The sequence below is a fragment of the Solanum dulcamara genome, chromosome 3, assembly GCF_947179165.1.
Source record: "Solanum dulcamara chromosome 3, daSolDulc1.2, whole genome shotgun sequence".
Classification (NCBI taxonomy): Eukaryota; Viridiplantae; Streptophyta; class Magnoliopsida; order Solanales; family Solanaceae; genus Solanum; species Solanum dulcamara.
The window spans coordinates 69640129-69658962 of NC_077239.1; the positions used below are offsets into that span (position 1 = coordinate 69640129).

An 18834-nucleotide genomic window follows, 5' to 3' on the forward strand; every position below is an offset into this window, starting at 1 on the left:
TTAGAATTCTGCATGAGAGACTTGATCGACTAAAGGATCATTGGGAACTTGGGGAGCCTGTTGCTCCTCATTCTCATTGGCATTGACATTCCTTCGGATGTAAGCTCTTCGTGGAGGCATGATTCTGTAATCGCAAAGAACAAGCATTAGAAGAAAAACTTAGGGATTTCAACTTTATCGCACGATATAAGAATGATGAAAGAAGTGAAGTTTCCTAAACGTTTCACAACCTCTTATTCATAAATGTGATGCTGTTCACACCTATGAATAAGACCCTATTTGACGCAGCATGTCAGATACCCTAGGACACTTGAACCTTATGCTCTGATACCAAATTTATCACGACCTAAGCTAAGACCTATAAGTAACACGATGATTAAACTTCCAAAGGACTCCAACCAAGACTCTTAGCATATATGGCATAACAATTCAAAGCATAAGATAAGAAATAAACTTTAATACGGAGATAGTCTCCATATAAAAAATCTCGAATAAAAGAGAATTCATATCATAAAGCCAAAGACTTAGACATACTTATATAGTCTAAACATGCCTCTACTACTTTAGACGGGGTGTAGGACAAGCTCCTAGCTCACCAAACATAAAGAAAGAATCATAAATCTAAAAATAAGGAAAGTAACATGACAGGTTTGCCTTTGAAACATAAGGACTCACCAAAAATTAAATTCAACTAGATCACCAACTTGCCATGTATGGGAGGATGAGAGAGGACCCTACATTAGACAATGTAGGCAAAAGTAAGCATTAGTACATGAAATGTACTAAGTATGTGAGAAATATGCATAAACATGAATAAGACGACATAATCAATATGAGTATTTGATGCATGACCAAATATATTGAAAAAGGCATGAAATATAGTATGAAAATATTTACTAAGGTCAATGTATCATAAAAACATCATTTGACATCTTATAAGAAGAACATATACATTTGTGGGATATTAAGCTTTATCGACATTTAAAATCATGTGAGTTATAACATGGAATCAAATGTAACTCCCATATTGAGAAGAGAGAGGCTACTTTCCAAGAGAGATTCAGCATCATAATCATCATCATGTGCTATATGCAGATCCACTAGCTAGGCCAATTAAGACAAACCTATGGAGGCACGTAGTTTGGAACTAGGGGTTGCTACTAGAGACTCCCTTACTAAATCACCACCACAAAGCCCTCTCGGTGCTTAGTTAATCCTAACAGAATAGTAAATTATTAACATTAGGAAAGGCAAACATGTCCTACTCCATATTCATAAAATATATCATAAGAATAACTACTTAATTCATGATTTCATAACTTATTCATATAGACACCTACCTTTCTAAGCATCTAAATCATGATTTCATTCATAGTATGAGAAATTTCATAATTTATTCATTCATACTTGAAAACATACTTGAAACATAATTCATAGTTTTCATAAAATATTTGTAAATCATTCATAAAGTTCAAGATCATAAGTTCATAGTTCATCATTGAAAATTATGGCATAATACATAGGTCCATGTGAAATCAATTTAAAATTATGTATCCTAGTAAGTTCATGCATACTATTGAAATAACATTAATTGAAATCAATTGAGAAAGGCCCATGAAGAATTGACATGAAACCCTCAATGAATTGGACAAATTGAAATTGGAGAATTGAGTTCTTTTGGGATCCAATGGATGAAAGGGATCCATTGGTGAATTTCCACTTACCTTATCTATCATATCCCTAATTCAATAGAGTTTAAAGAACCTTGAACTTGGATCTTGAACCCTAGATTCAACTTGAAGAAACCTTGAAGAGAATTCTTTTAGAGAGAGAATTTTGGTTGGGAGAGTAATTGAGAGAATGAGGATTAATGGAGGGTTTGGATAGTTATTAGTTTAGGAATATACTCCAAAAAGGACCAAGTATAGGTATTAAATTAATGGAAAAAGACCCAAATATCCTAAATTTAAAAATCTGACGGGGACACTTCACGGGCAACTTTATAGTCTGTATGACTGTAGTAAATCTGACGGGGACACTTCACGGGCAACTTTACAGTCTGTATGACTTACTACAGACCTTGAGGTTCATAGAATTGAAAGATGGTTGGTTCGTGGGAAGAGAAACTTAGATGGAGAGGTCTATGGGTTGTACGAAGGTTGACGGGCCATAACAAGTCCCCGTGAAGACGCCCTTAAGAAAAGACTGAAGCTCCCCTTTCCACGATGGGGTCTATGGGTTATGGTGGATTTTACAAGTCGTAGACCCTATCGTGAGCCTCACCTTTACTTTCCCCTTTCTTGTCCACTTCCACGGGACCCTACACAGGCTGTCCGTATGAGTGTCCATAGAACCCTCTTCCCTTGCCACTTTCCAAAGGTCATCTGTATAGAGTCACTTGGCCAACTTCACAGGGGTCTGTTCCATATGTGGTTTCCATGGGCCGTGGACTTTTCTACGGTCCATGAAGGACCTCGTTTAGTGACAAAAAGATGTATTTTTCTGAGATTCCTCTTTTTCTTAGCTTTTCAATTTCTGGGTTCTTACAGAAGCACACCTCTCAAAATCTTAAGTCTCACTCTCATTTGTAAATACATGCTAAATGGTCTTAATCTTATTCATTTAGTCATGACCTGCTTGGGATCTTAGGTATCCATGTACTATACCAACGTGGTATCCAATCCCATACAAAATTGCTCATCCATAAGCTCACGTCGAACTCGGACTAATCATTATCTAAATAGTGGTTATATAGTCACTATATTTGCATATTTTAATATGTTAACCTTTCCCATTGCCTCTCAAGGTAACATAACAAGCATAAAACAACCATAAGATCAACGGTCATAGCATTATCAAAGTATAGAATAATTGCCCATTCATATTCCCTAATATCAGTTCTTAATTAGTGCAATAGTTTACATGCATATCTATACAAATAACACTTAATTCAATCATCAACAACATTAACTATATCAAAGACTTAAATTCAATCATCAACAACATCAACTATATCAAAGACCAATCAATATGTAATACAACTCACATTGCATATTATCAACTAAGTAAAGTCTAACTCCAAGTAAATCGTAACCTACTTCCGCCGATGAATTGAAAGTGAACAACCTAAATTGTCGGAGCATTCCCTTTTTTCAATGCCTCATAATGCTCAAGGTCTAATACAAATAAAGTATAAGGTCACTTTAATATCCTATTTACTCACACGTAGGTCTTGGGTATTCAAACTATGAGGCCCCAAAAGTTGAAAAGTCAAAATATTTTGATTTTAAAAAAGGAAAACTTAGAAAAATAAGACTGATGCTCACCAATGGACTCAGCGACTCACCGAGTAAATTGGACGACTCGCCTAAGGTCTCAAGAGCTCATCCAATGATTCTGAGAATTTGACTCAAGGAATAAATGACTTTTGGCGAGAAGAACATGGGGTTGGCGACTCGCCAAATGGATCTGCAAGTTTAGGGACCTCGCCAAAAGTTTCAGAGAAAATGCTTAGAAAGAAGAATTTTTTTTGAGGAAATACAAAGCTTGACGAGCAGAGTTACCTCACTAAAAAGATCAGAGAAATTGGTAGGAATGGGGAGATTTTGGGTGAGGGAATAGCCATTTCGATGACTCATCGACAAGATCGGCGAGCTAGGACTAACTCGCCAAATGGTTCAGAGATTTTTCCATCAGAACTCAAGGCAAGCTGGCGAGTAATCCAGGAGATTGGTGACTTACAGATTATAATAGTGAACTCGACCGATTTCGCTAACTGGACTCCGTTAGTTATTTAATGAGGATAATTTCATCCTTTTCCACTCATTTAATCCCTAAGCTATGTCGTTTGGACCTATTTCTAAATCTATAACTACCCAAATCCTTTGAATTCCCCTTATTCCTTCTCCAATCATCCATGAAAAATCCTCTCTCTAGAACATTCTCGAAAGAACTTTCTTTTCTTCCAAGCTAAGGATTTTTAAGGTCAAGTTCAAGTCTCCTAATTTCAAGTACATCTAGGGCTTTGATTAATCAAGGTATGTTGAGAATTCATCCATGGATCCCTTCCATCCATAGAGTCTCAAAGGTTTTCTCTCTTTTTCCTCAATTTCAATTCAATGATTCTAGGATTTTAATCAATTTGCATTGGATCCATTTAATTATGATTTATTCTAATGTAAATGTATTAATTATGCATATTTCAAGTATAATAGCATATTTTCAACTGAGTTTTCATGGACCCATGCATTATGTTATTTTCAAAGTACGAATTTATGGAATTTGATCATGGATTTGACAAAGAATTTATGAACAATTTATGAATGATCTATGGAAGTAATGAATTATGTTTTGAAGGATGCTCAAATAAGCATAAATGGTTGTGAAAGGATTTCTCACACATTCATGTAAGGGTGAAAGATTTTTTCACCTACTCACGGATTCATAAAGAGAAAAGGTTTTCTTATACTTGTATGAATCATGATGTTAATGAGCTACTCTTATGACTATTTTATGATGAGGATTGGTACTTATTATATCCTTTCCTAGTATTATTAATGACTATGATTTATGAATTTCATTGGGATATTGACTAAGCACCAAGAAGACTTTGAGGTGGGGCTCGGTCAGGAAACTCAAGTAGCAACCTAAGGAGGCTCAAGTAGCAACCTAAGGGGGCTCTAATAGCAACCTCTAGTCCCAAACTATATCCCCTATAGGTTGCCTTAATTGGCTTAGCTAGTGGATCCACAAAAGCTCAATGTTAAGGATGTTACTCACGGAGTCTACCTTGGCAAGTAACTTCTCTCTTTTTGGTGTGAGAGTAACACCAGATTCCATGTTATAGCTCGCATGATTTTAAATGTCGGTTAAAGATTATATCCCACAAATGAACTATGTTTTCTTCTTATGAGCCCTTATGATGATTTCAAATGATGCATTGACCACATGTTATGAATTATGATTTTTAATCTCATGCTTTTAAATGATTATTGGTCTTGCATCATATGTTTTATGCTCACCGTGCTATCATGTCTACATTATGCATATTTTTCACATACTTAGTACTTTTCATGTACTAACACATATTTTTTTGTCTACATTGTATCATAATGTAGGGATCGATGATCATCACGCTCATTCTCCCTCTCGTGGCTAACTATTGAGTTATATTTCATTGTTGGTGAGTCCTCGTATTTCGAGGATGCAACACTTATGCTTTTCTCTATATTTCCATGACTTTTATTATTCATGTATTGGTGAGCTAGGAACTTGTCCTAAGTCCCATCTAATAGAAGTAGATGCATGTTTAGACAGTCATGAGAATGTACTCCCCTTATTTTGAGATTTTAATTTTTTGAGACTTATATTCCGTATTATGATTTGATTGGTGTCCTTACTTACCTTATGTATGCGATGTATGCTAAGAGGCTTGGTTAGAGTCTCTCAGGATTCTAATCGTTGTATCGTGCCTAGAGCCTCGCTTGGATCGTGACACAAACCCACCAAGTTCTACTTTTCTAGAAGGTCTAACGAATTATTAACAAGCTATTTTATCACACCGAGGTTTCCATGATCAATCCAATTACATTCATAGAGTTTTAGCCCCATTAACCTATCTTGAGCAGTTCATATGCTCAAGAACCCATTTTTATAGGGTTTCTAGGTTCCCCAATACCGAAATTAAAGCCTAGGTTCATAATTTCATGCAAAAAGATCAAACTTAACAGAAAAGAATGGAAATCATACATAATTATTCTAACTTTACATTCTACCTCATAATAATTAATCTAGGGTTCAACTCACAAAGTTCCACGAAGAACTCACCCTTCGATTCTATAAAGAAAATGAAATACAAAGGAAAAAGATGGATTGAAATCACTTATATTAAGAGAAAAAAGCCCTATGTCTTGAAAAAGTTGCCCTTGGAGTTCTTTGATGGAATATTTTAAGTTATGACCAAGGATAGACAGAAAACTCACTTAAAACATGAAATAAAAAGTGTCGACCTTCGCTATAGCGGCCCACTCTCCACTATACCGAAGCCTAACAGATTTTCTCCTCTTTGTTCATATTTTGATTTTTAATCAATTCACAACCTGTGGGGTCCAATGCAAGGATACCATAGTCTTAAACAACCATAACAACAGGACAGGTCGTTATATTTTATGTGAGAGAGTCCGTTGACAACATTGCATATAACTTATTCCTATTAGGAAATATCTATTAACAGTTCTAATTGTCCAGTTGATTTATTGAGTGTTTGTAACCTTTGACGTTTTTAGTTGATTTGTATTAGGTGCTAATTTGTGTTGTAAGGAATCCAACAACTGGGTAGATTTGTTGATGTAGAGTCTAGGCCTATAATTGGTGCGTGTTATAGAGAAGGAGTAAGATGCTATAGTGACTAGCATCTTAGATGTTATAGTGATTAGCTTTTTAAAACATTAGAAACTCAAAACTTACTGATGATTTGAGAGAGAGCGGGGGGAGGGGAGTGGAGTTTTTTCACATAATTTTTTTTGTGGTGATTGATTTAAATATTGCACCTACTTTTTATTTAGTTGCTGAAGAACCTGGTTCTTCAGTACACATAGGGACACCATAAAATACATCAATATTTGTTATTGATTGATTTTACTATTGTGACATTTCATACTTCTAATCGAAAGAGATATGTTCCAATTTCTAATTTTTATTTTCATGTGAGAATAATCATGATAGGCAAGATTGGTTTAGTAGTTGATCACGAGTATAGTTTCGAAAATATCTATTTCAACAATCTTTCATATCTTAAGCATTTAATATCACCATTATATATAATATACAATTAGAAAAGTTGTAATTAATTAGTGAGATTACAATAGTCGGACATTATCGAAAGAGTGTTCATATTGTAGAAGAGGGTTATATGCAAGTGTAAGAACATGCGTAAAGAGTAATTACAACTCTGTCAAATAATTACCTTAAATATTTGTTATGAAATTTATTGCTTAAGTCATATAGTCATTCATTCATTGTCTTGCCTCTTTTTAAATCATTAATATCTTTTCAATTGATTGGTTTCTTAATTAGTAATCACAAATAAGCAACATAATGGATACATAATATTCATGGGAGTAATCGAGACGATGTTTCATTAATATAAAATTCTATTCTATACACATGTTATATATTCATCAATGTTGGTGTTGTTATCAAGAAGGAAAAAGGGCAGCCCGGTGCACTTAAGCTCCCGCTATGCGCAGGGTCCGGGGAAGGGCCCGGCCACAAGGGTCTGTTGTACGCAGCCTTACCTTGCATTTCTGCCAGAGGCTGTTTCCAAGGCTTGAACCCGTGACTTCCTGGTCACATGGCAGCAACTTTACCAGTTACTCCAAGGCTTGGGCCACCTATTGAAGTTGTATCGAAAAGTCAGTTACACTCTTCAACTACTTGGGCCACCTATTACACACCTATACTATTCAAAAGTGTATTTATTTACCCCTTCCTACACCCAATCTCAAGCGCGTTTCAGTCATAATTTTTCAGCGCGTCAGTACCTTTACAAACTCAATTTTTTAATTATTTTTTTTAATTAAAATGGTCCCTTTTTTTACATCTAAACCCAACCTCTAAATTCCCAAATCTGATAACCCAAGAAAAATTTCAACCTCTAAATTCCAAGAAAAATACCAATCTCTAAATTCCCAAATTTGATAACCTAAGAAAAACTCAACCTCTAAATTCTAAGATTTATTGTCCATGTCTCCCATTCCTTCACGAACTTTTCCACAACTGTCACTGCTCAGTCGTCCTCATCTGCCGCAATAGCCTTTTTGGTGTTCACCTAGTTTCTTGCCTTTTTGTGCAGAGATGAACTCTTTATTAAAATGGTCCTCCAATGGTAATTTCTTGGAAATTAATGTTATAGCCCATCCACCTTACCCAAATTTTCATTCGAAAATTGAAGAATCTAATTGTTCATCAAAGCTTAAATTTGAATCCCCAAATTGAAATTCAAGCTCAGTTCTTTTTAAGGAGAATCAAATGTAACTTTTTATTCCTTTCTCTCATATGTATGCAAGAGGAAGTAGAAAGATTTGGAATTTTGGATTAGAGTAAGAAGAAGCAATGTGAGTGAATTTGGGAAAGATGAGGGAGTTGGTGCTTTTATTAATGATAACACGTGACATTGGGAGTTCATGATTTAATACGTGGCATTACTGGAGGGCGAGTGGTTCTCACTCTCTACATAATATCTGGGGTTGGTGTAGGAAAGGGTAAATAAATACACTTTTGAGTTGTATAGGTGTGTAATAGATCGCCCCAATAACTAAAGTGTGTAATTGATTTTTCAGTACAATTTTTTTTTTGGGGGAGAGGGGGGGTGGTTGTTTATGCCTTTTCCCTATCAAGAACTAAACAATATCTTTATGCTATTTGTCTCTATTTCTACATAGTTGATTTCAAATTTTCATTTTACTCATTGTTGCCATTAACTTAATCTATTTTACTCCTCTTTATTTTTGTGTAGAATTTTGGATAGCGTGTGACCCAAACTTCAATCTCTATCGATAAAATTTTCATGCAATTCATCGATCAAATGAACACTATATTAAATAAAAATGAGATTTTGAGGCACTAGTTGAAAATATAAAAATATCATTGAAAAAAAGTAAAAGAAAAAGAATAAAATGAATTAAATAAAAGACTTGCAATAGTTCTTGTTGTGGAATATCAGTTTGAGAAGATTACATGTCGTACGACTAAGAGACTCTTTAAGGATTATGAATAATATAACCATTTCATAGGTAATCAAGCATGATAAGAGCCGATGGCACAATAAAAGCAACAACAAAATTAGAAATGAGATTAGGAAATAGAAGAAGATAGGTGTTTATCTATATTAATTAACATAATATGCACGCTTTTAACAAGCTATAAAAATAGAGCAAAACTCCAAGGCATAATATATAAATATGCCATTTAACTTGACTTCATTTTATATCTATGATCTCCAACTTTAAGTGTGCACAAGTAAACATTTAAACTTTTATAAATTTGAATAAATAGACACACTTGTCCTACGTGATACAACACACATAGGATGTCACGTAGGATACAAAATTGTCATGTAGGATGTCATATATGACAAATATATCTATTTATTTGAGTTTTGGATGATTAAAGTGTTTATCTGTGCACTAATAAAATTAAAAGTCATAATTGTCAGGTAAAACCAACTTAAAGATTATATTTACATATTATGCCAAATTTCAAACCCAAGACCAATTAAGAAACTCTTTTTATTAGTGGCATGAAGCAATTAAAACATTTAAGAAAGGTAAAAAGAGAGAGCAAACAAGTTAAAGGTTAAGGGCACCGCAAGAACTATTGTTGGGTATAAGTAATAATTTACTGAAAGAAAAGGGAAGATAATTCATAATTTTCCCTCTCTTCGTCTCTTCAATTTTTTCGATTAAGCCACAATCTCAGGTAATCATCTGAATCTTTTCTCTCTCTCTCTCTCTCCCTCTCTTTTTTAATTTTTTAATTTTGTTGTTATTTATGTTACTCCTTGAACAGTAATGTAACTGCAATGGTTTTCCAGTTGTTGTTGCATTGTCTGCGGAACGATGTGCTTACAGTTTCGTGCATATAAGTGATGTAATGTTACTCCAGTTGATTTAAAACGACACACAGTGCAAATTACTTTTTGTGGAAAGTGCAAGTTAGGTGCTTAGATGGGAAAATATAGCATCATAGTTTGCGTGGAAGGGGATTTCGGTTCAATGAATGGACTAATAATCTCTGTTTAGCTGTCAATTGTACGAGACAGTTAAGGAAAAAGAAAGTTATTTTTAAAAGTAAAGTAGCATCGGAATAAATTGATTTTGCATCATCGTTGTATGATCATAAGAATATTACTGAATAGGGAGTTCAAAAAATTCAATGAAGGTGAAGTGGTCAATGAGGTGGTTGAGAGTCACGAGGTCTCAGGTTCAAATCTCAATGGAGACAAAAAAACACTAGGTAATTCTTCTCCATCCGTCTTAGCCTTCGGAGTTATCTGGTAGCCGTTGCTGATGGGAGGTGACCAGTATCCCGTGGAATTAGTCGAGGTGTGCAAAAGCTGGCTCGAACATTAGGGTCATCAAAAAATAAAAAATAAATCCAATGAAGGAACTTTCTCTCCTTTCCTGGAAAGGAGGGTTATTGATTGGAAGGCATAATACTGAGATTCCTTTTATAACTTATAAATGTATGTTTATTTTGTGAAAACCATCTTCGCACATAAGATAAACTAGCAGAGAAGGGTGGTGCACTTCACTTGTTTGTAATTTTTCCTATTGGATCACATAATGCTCATATTGCTCGAGCTCGTATGTTAAGTGCACTTAAATTGGTACTTTTCTGTCCATTACCAAGAAAAAAAGCAAATAAGCTTTTCTTTCATCATTTGTTGTTGTACCTTTTTTTAGTGTCTTCTGCCCCCTCTTCTATCCATGACTGCATACTGCTAGAAATTGCTAGCTTAATAACACTCTGTTTAACAATGCTTCTTAGTTTTTCTATTCCTTATTCCTCTTTAGTCTTTACAGGCAACAATTATTACATGTTTCAGAAGCTTTTCCTGTGTGTTTCTCTTTTAAAACTGAAAAGACAAAACAATAAGGAAAAACAAAATCCGTGTGAGAAGTTACTAGAATTTGTATGTTGACAAGGGAAGAAGATTAACATGAGTAACGTTGATGTAACAACAACAACATACCCAGTAACATTGATGTAAGCAAAACAAAAATAGTAAGATTTTAGAGAAAGTAAATAGAAAGATGGACTAAGCAGCTTCTCTGAGTAGCACTATGGTCTCATAACTGAGGAAACTTCACAATGCCATACAATTAACTGTACCAGTAACTTCCAACGGTTTCTTAGTGTTTACAGTTATATAGATAATTGTAGCATCAGGACAGTAAAAAAAGAGTACCTTTAAAAGTTTATTGCTGTATATTTTAGGTTGTGAGTTGCTTGAACTTCATCCATGCTTGTTGTTGCCCATTTAATGGATGGCTTATGTGTTTGATTCAGTCCTCTTCGGATAGGTACAGTGACATTTATCCTCATAAGATTCACTTTGTCCTTTTTTCTTTTTTACCAATGAACTTTCCATATTTCTCTTACATTTTCCATTTATTTATGTTCTTGGTGATTATTGTTCGAAACATTACTTGGATGCACTTTTAGCTAGAAGATCAATCTCTCCTTCATACTCACTTCTTCATGAACTTGCTCTTTGGTAGTGGAGATAGAATAAAATCCTCTATTTTCCATTTATTTACCAACAAGTTATGGCTTAATCCTTCTTCTCCCTCTCCTCCTTCTCCTTCTTCTCCTTGTTCTCCTTCTTTTTCTACTTCTGCTCCTCCTTCTTCTTCTCCTTCTCCTCCTCCTCCTTCTTCTTCTCCTCCCCTCCTTCTTCTTCTCCTTCTCCTTCTCCTTCTGCTTCTCCTCCTGCTCCTCCTCCTGCTCCTGCTTCTCCTCCTCCTCCTCCTCCTCCTCTTCCTTCTGCTCCTCCTCCTCCTCCTCCTCCTCCCCCTTCTCCTTTTCCTTCTCCTCCTCCTCCTCCTTCTTCTGCTATTGCTGCTCCTGCTCCTGCTCCTCCTATTTATGCTAAGGTGGAAGTTATTCCACTATCACAATATAGGTGAGGTTGTCAATCTATTTAATTGACCTTCCCATTAGCTGTGTAGCTTCATCTATTGTGGTACGACTCGTTGTTAGTTGTTTCTCTGCTGCACTATTTAACGAGACAATTATGCTTGAATCTCCATCTCACTTTAGCCACTGCCTCCTCTATCGGTGGAGTTCTTGTTGGTTACTCCCAGAGGCAAGATGTTCAAGTGAAAAGTTTCCAACTTTGTTTCGAGGAAGTATCAGGTCTAAACACTTAGCTTCTACTTGCTGATCCTGTAGATCAGGAAAACATGTGTTGGGGTCAGAGTTTAGGTTTGTCTTAGCTTCATATTTATCTGATAAGATTATGGATATTTTCTCTATGAGATTTTAGGAAGCCCACCCTTACTAAACATATTTTCCTTTTTCATCTCTTAGTTTGGGCTTGGCCGAACTCATCTGAAAACGTTATGGCTCTTCTTAGATTATAATCATAAGCTGGGAAAGGGAAGCTGTTGCTCCAATTTGAAAATATCTGGATCACTGCAAATGGTTAAGTGGTTAAGGCAAAGCGACAGTGGACTCTTCCATTGTAATTGGCAAAATAGACTATATTAGCAGAAAAACTCAAGTTACTAAGAGTATTTAAAGGAGTGGAACACTAGAAGAGTCAAAAAAGACAAATCCTAGATGAAATTAAGTATTTGGAAATGACAAGAATTCTAGGAATTTTTCAAAAAGTGAGTTAGATTTGAGGAGGGCCTCATTAGTTTTGAATAACAGTTGGTCCAAGACTAAACAAATATCACGAAGACAGAATCAAGATACTTATTGTTGGAGGAGGATACAAATACAAAATCTTAGAAAATGGCCAATGCAAATAAAGGTATAACGACATTGACTAGTAGTGAATGGGCGATTGATTGATCATTGTTAGGATATAAAAATGATTCTAAGATATTATAAGATTTTTTTAGGAAAACTGAAGCTTTGAGATTTTTTTTGAAGTTATTTAAATAATGAAGAGCCTCAAATAATAACTATGTAACTACACTGACATGTTATTGATAATGGGATATTAATTGAGGATTATGAGGATATAAAGAAAAGATTTCGTGATTTCATATGTATTTTTTTAGGGAATTGAAGTTTGAAGAGTTGCTCTAAGTAAGAGTGACCTTCAAGTTATAATTGTAAAAGAAAGATCCAAGTTGTAACTGTAAAAGAAGAGTGGCTTGCACCCAAGGGTGTGACCTAGTGGTCAATGAAGTGAGATGACAACTCTGAGGTCTCAGGTTCGAATGCCAACGGAGGCAAAAACACTAGGTGACATCTTTCCATCTGTTCAAGCCTTGATAGATATAGTTACCCAGAACATATATTGGTGGGACGTAGCAGGTATTGTGTGGTTAGTCGAGGTGCATGCAAGCTGGGCCCGGACACCACGGTTATTCCTAAAAAAAGAGTGGTGCAAAGACCCTTCTCTATGGAAGAGGTTAAGATCATAAGAAATTGTGAAGCAAAAGCTTCAGACCATATAATTCTACAATGACAAAGTCTTTGACTGTCTTAGAAGATCTATTGAGTGTCCTCGATCATTTTTACCAAGACAGCTTTGGAAAGAGTTCTAGTGCAACTTTTATGGAAGATTTAAAGGTCACACTAACTCAAGGGTGTGACTTAATGGCAATGAGGTCAGTTGAGAACCATGAAGTCTCACTTTCAAATCCTAGTGGAGACCAAAAACACTAAGTGATTTCTTCCCATCTATCCTAGCCTTGGTGGACATAGTTACTTGGTACCTGTTGATGGCGCAAGGTGACAGATATCTCGTAGAATTAGTTGAGGTGTGTGCAAGTTGGCCCAGACAGCATAGTTATTGTGAAAAAAAAGATCACAGTAAGAAATTGTCCAACTTTTTTTAATGTGAAACTGAATCATCCAGTCAAATCATATTAAAAACAGTGAAACTTCGAATGTTCCAAATAAGCTTCCACCACATTCCATCTTTTACTACGTCTACTATAAGAGAACTCTATCACCGTTGCAGTTACACCAAAATAAGACCCCAACAAAAACCCATATCAGTTATTAACCATTGTAATCTCTCTTGTTCTATTCTTGACAACAAGACCAGTGTAATCAAAGGCGCGCTTTAAGTTCGCTTAAGCCCTGAAGCGAGGCTCAAAACGTGTTGAGCGCTTTGCCTCGCTTTATGTGCGCTTCAATGTCGTCATCAAGGTTCTAAGACAAACTTTTCCTTGCCAATGAGCCTCTTCTTAAGAATTGACACTAAACAATTGATATTTCACTTTATCATAATTTGTTTTCAATTTTTTTGGTCATATATTTGTCATTCAAGTTTATAATTATTAGTCTTGGACTAAACATATATATTTGTATTTTTTTCTCCCTTTGCGCCTTTTTTCATTAAAGCCCATGCTTTATTTGCGTTTTGAGCTTAAAGCTCCAACGGACCTTAGAGCCTTTTTGCGCTTTTTGCCTTTGATAACACTGAACAAGACTTAAGCAGAGAAAACAAAAGTTAGAATCAAATCTCCCTTCAACCCCAACACCATACAAAGTTCTACTCTATCTTTTGAGCACGTACTCAACATCCATAGCAGTCACCATCTTCTGATGAGCATGCTTAGTATAGGTAACAACATAACTAATCACATTCTTCAAAAAGATCTTTAGCACCCCACAAGTCTCCTTGTAGATAAGCCCATTCAAATGCTTCACTCTTCCTCTATTAGCCAAACTTCTAGTGGATGACTTCTGATACTCGGTATGTTACCACGAAGGACCGTGTGATGTCGTTTGCTCCTCCTTTTCTTATATGATTCGACCTAGGAAAACAAGAACTATATATGGAATTGAAAAACGAGAAAGTAAAGATAGATAGACACAAAATAGGAAATCAAAAGCAACTAAAGGTGTATTAAACCCAAAACCTCAATCATATTAATCCTAAGAAACATCTAACTCTTACGATGACCTCGAGGGAGTTGGATTCACCTCGCAATCAACGTTTCTAAGCAAAGATAACCAAAGCTTAACCAAGCTCTTAAACTCACAAAAGGAGTATTATTCATCAATATTTATAATAATCTACCCAAGAATGAAAACAAAGCTAGCTATTTATAATATTAGCTAGTTATTACACAAATGGCCCAAAAGTGACCCCAAAGACTTTATGAAAATGGCCAAATCTGGCCGAGCTCAAGTGACGCCCAAGGCCAATTCTGGCCGATGCTCAAATGACGGGTCGTCACTCACTTGATGAGGCGTCTTTGCTTCCCTCACTTTGAGGCAGTATGCTGGCACAAGCCATCCAAGCAACGCCCATGCTGACGGGTCGTCACCCTCTTGACTAAGCGTCACTGCCTCTGTCATTTTGAGGCATTGTGCTGCCACAAGCCTCCCAACTGACACCCATGTTGAGGGGCTGTCACCCCCTTGACGCCCAAGTTGACGGTCATTGCTCCTAGGTAGTGAATTACTTGTCTTCTCTTCAACCTCTAATCCAACCATCATGTTGTGGAACCCTTTGTGTGGTCTCAAGATGTGCTCAAAGACGTCCAACACATCCATCTTCACAAACATGCTTTGAAGAACTCTTAACTCTCGCGCTTGGTTCCTTGTAAATGGATTAGAGGCGACTTGGATCGCATCAATTTTCCAATCCTTTTTGACCCTTTCCACAACCCGACATTTTCAACCTTTGATTTCTTTGAAATTGGAAGCTTCGTGATCTCGAAGAGTGTGAGGGAGGTGATGAGGAAGACCGGAATTTCTCAGCTGTGCCCCTCGTTAAAAGTCCACAGCAAAATAGCCTTTGTTGTTTGTTACCTTGGTTATTTGCCCTTATTTTCATATCAACAAACGAAATCCACGCAAGTTGACAATAGTTATGTGTGGCATCTTCTCTTATTGACACTATTACTGTTCAAAATCAAGTCAAGTATTTTAAAATCCAAACCCTCTTGGAAATAGAAAAAAGAACCTAAAAGTATAAATAGTGGGGTGACTTTGCTGGAAGCTGGCGACTCAATGTTTGCCAGTTAAAAAGAAAAATATTTGCCAGTCATACGGAATGTTTGATCAAATCTTGAATTTCAGTCATTTATTTGGATTGACCTGCAAGAAACTAAGTTGGCCTATTAGGCAGAATTTGCAATTGGCACTGCTGACGCTTAGCTTGCTTGCATTGTGAAGTACAGTCGGCTACTTTTCATAAGGATATATGCTAGTAACATACGTTTAGATGAGAGTTTGAGACTAAGGTTATAGAATTCTGATTAGCAAAGTTTAACCTCGAGGACATGAACACTTGAGCCTAATGCATGAGCTTACTCACCTGGCTGACTGAATAGGTTATGTTGGTCCAGTGTGAGAGATAAATAAGTTTTCTAACCAGCCTTTGATGTCTCCCCTCATCAACTAACTCTCCAACTCTGCTTTGTAATTTTCTGATTGCTTTTAATGGGTGATTCTGCTGGTTTGCAACCTGTGATAGCAGTTTCTTTCAAGAAGTCTAGAATATACTTCCTTTGAGAAATAAAGAATCCTCTCAGGAATTTTGAGCTTTGATTTGGTAATCATGTCCAAGATGATGATGAGATCAAACTGTAACTCCTACTTGCAAGATCCTCTGTTGGCCTTCGGAATTGCCGTGTTCTTCAATATACTCCAAACGCCATTCAAACTCCATGAGGTTCTTTGACAAAATTTCAGTTGCCTAAGAAGGCTAGCAGCAACGTAGAAGATTGGGAACCTCGTCCAGAGTACTGTACCATTGAAATCCTTTATTCAAAAGGGGCAGGTTTTATGAGGAGTACTCTGCTAGAAGGAATGAGAGATTGAAGAGGAAGAAGGGTGGCGACACTGGGATGAGAAAAAACTGGTGTATGATGTATGATTTGGGAGTTAGAGTTGAATCTTTCAGGAAAAGAGGCGAGCCTAAGATGTGCCAAAGCACGAGGAAATCAGTTGCTTCTACGCCAATTACATAGAGGAGAGAAACTCCAAGATACTTCTTGAGAAGCACAACTAGTAAGTAGAACAAAAAGCCTCATTTGCGAGCATGGACAAATCTGTGGGGTTTTCAGAGATGAGAAGTGCAACCAGAAGAGTTGGGAAAATTTGAGTTGGAATGAACTTGTTTACCTCTTCCAGAGAAGAGTAAGTTCACCCTTTTGATGTCTTCTGAATAGAGTGTGATCAACATTGCTTTGTTAGTAGCCAAAGGAGATAATTGCTTTGCAAAATCTACTAGGTTTTCTTCAGTCTCCATTCCTTGACTTTGTTCAATATCAAATCCAGGAGGGATCTCCATATACACCTCTTCTTCTAAGTTTTCATGAAGAAATACATTCTTCACATCAAACTGTTGTAAGTCCCAATCAAGATTAGCTGCACAAGATAAAACAATTCTAATAATGTTCATTTTAGCAACAGAAGCAAATGTCTCTTGATAATCCACTCCGTAAGTCTGAGTGAATCGCTTAGCCACTATTTTTTCTTTGAATATTTCAATCGAACCATCAGCTTTATGGTTCACAGTGAAGTCCCATTTGTAGCCAACCAACTTCTTGTCTGGTGGTGACCTGAAAAGTTCCCATGCCTCATTTCTTGACAAGGCCTTAAGTTTTTAAATCATAGATTGCTTCTATTTATGATTTGCAAAAGCTTACCACCAATTGTAGGGAATAAACATAGAAGAAATAGACAATGCAATGGCTTTAGGGAGAGAAATAAAAAATTATAGGAAATAGACAAAGCAAAGGCTTCATTGAGGGAGACGGGAAATTTTAGGAGACAAAATTAGATAAATGATGTTTGGTACAAGCTTACTCCTTTTCTATGAGCAATAGGCAATTCTAACTCATTAGAAAATGTAGATAACTCACCTCTAGAAGAGAATTCAGCTTCGAGATATTGTATAATGACTTCTTCTGCTTTATTTCTCCTTGAGTAAGTTGTCAAATCAAGTCTATCTAAGCGCCCAGCAATCTCCATATGAATATTTTCTCCAACTTCACTTTCCCTTGTGGTAGAGGTTTCAACCGCGGAACTAGGGAGAACCATCTCTTCCTTCTTATTGCGCTCCATTTGAAGAGGTGCTGGTGTAATGGCGAAATAGGGCTCAAACTCTCAGAAGGTAATGTCCATGCTGACATTGGATCGCCCGGAGGAGGAATGATAGCATTTGTACCTTTATGTATAGGAAAATATAAAGACACACTTAAGGGCTCTAGGATCAAGTTTCCCAGAATTCCTAGTGTGATCAAAGCAAACACACCCAAACATCTTTGGAGGAACAATATATTTATTCTCACCTTTTAAAGCCTAGGGTACTCTGAAAAATTGAGGGTTTAAATGGCATTTTATTTTTGAAATAGGTAACTTTGTATTCACGCAAAAGAACTCATCAAGAAACTGATGAGAAGGGATTTACAAACTCCCAGGGGGTGCCATCATACTCAAAATCCAAAAACAAACTTTCAAAAATTTACAATTGGCCTATAAACTCCACTAAGCTATCTACTTCCCCCACTAAATCTTGCTTACACCAAAAATACATAAGACTAAGACATCTCATCTTGATCTTCTGTGAGCTGCTAACCTTTCCTTCATAACATCTCTCATTCCTTTCTTTCCATAGTGTCCCACCAGATGCACGCAGGGATATTTTTCCACCAATCTTCCTTTGATCCTCTCTTTCCAATTCCTTGCCAGTGTGTTACGACCTCGAAAGTGGTTTTGGGCATTGTCCAATTCATCCCGAGTATACAAACGAACATGTTACACAGATCTGTAGCTATCTTGCAATGCAGAAATAAATGGCCATTTATTTCAGCCTCTTGTCCGCACATATAACACCTTGAACAAATCTGTATACCTCTTCTTTGTAGCATTTCATGGGTTAGACAAGCTCTTCTAATTACCAACTAAGAGAAACATGCAACTTTTAAAGGGATCTTAATCTTCCAGATTAATTTCCAGGGCCAAACTGTTGTCAAAAGGTGATTGGTATTCCTCTCCCAGTAACAGGACTTCACTGTAAAAGTTCCTCTGCTATGCAATTTCCAGACTTGTTTGTCGGGCTCTTTGCCAATGCCTGGAAACAAGTTTAAAGCATGTAGTAGGTCTGCTACTCTTCCAACCTCCCAA

At 36.4% G+C, this 18834-nt stretch overlaps 1 protein-coding gene and 2 pseudogenes across 3 annotated transcripts in view; 2 read left to right on the forward strand and 1 right to left on the reverse strand.

Annotated features, from left to right (window-relative positions):
• On the reverse strand, window positions 1–15373 carry LOC129883635 (histone H4-like; annotated as a pseudogene).
• The window catches only part of LOC129882766 (BRCA1-associated RING domain protein 1-like), a 26046-nt gene continuing 16545 nt past the window's right edge, over window positions 9334–18834 (forward strand). For 2 of the 3 annotated variants that reach the window (XM_055957208.1, XM_055957210.1), the window contains exon 1: window positions 9334–9477. The gene's annotated coding sequence lies outside the window, so the exon portion shown is untranslated. Of the gene's footprint in view, window positions 9478–10998; window positions 11085–18834 lie in introns of all 3 variants that reach the window. The other variant, XM_055957209.1, reaches the window with a different exon arrangement.
• On the forward strand, window positions 16262–16836 carry LOC129882767 (uncharacterized; annotated as a pseudogene).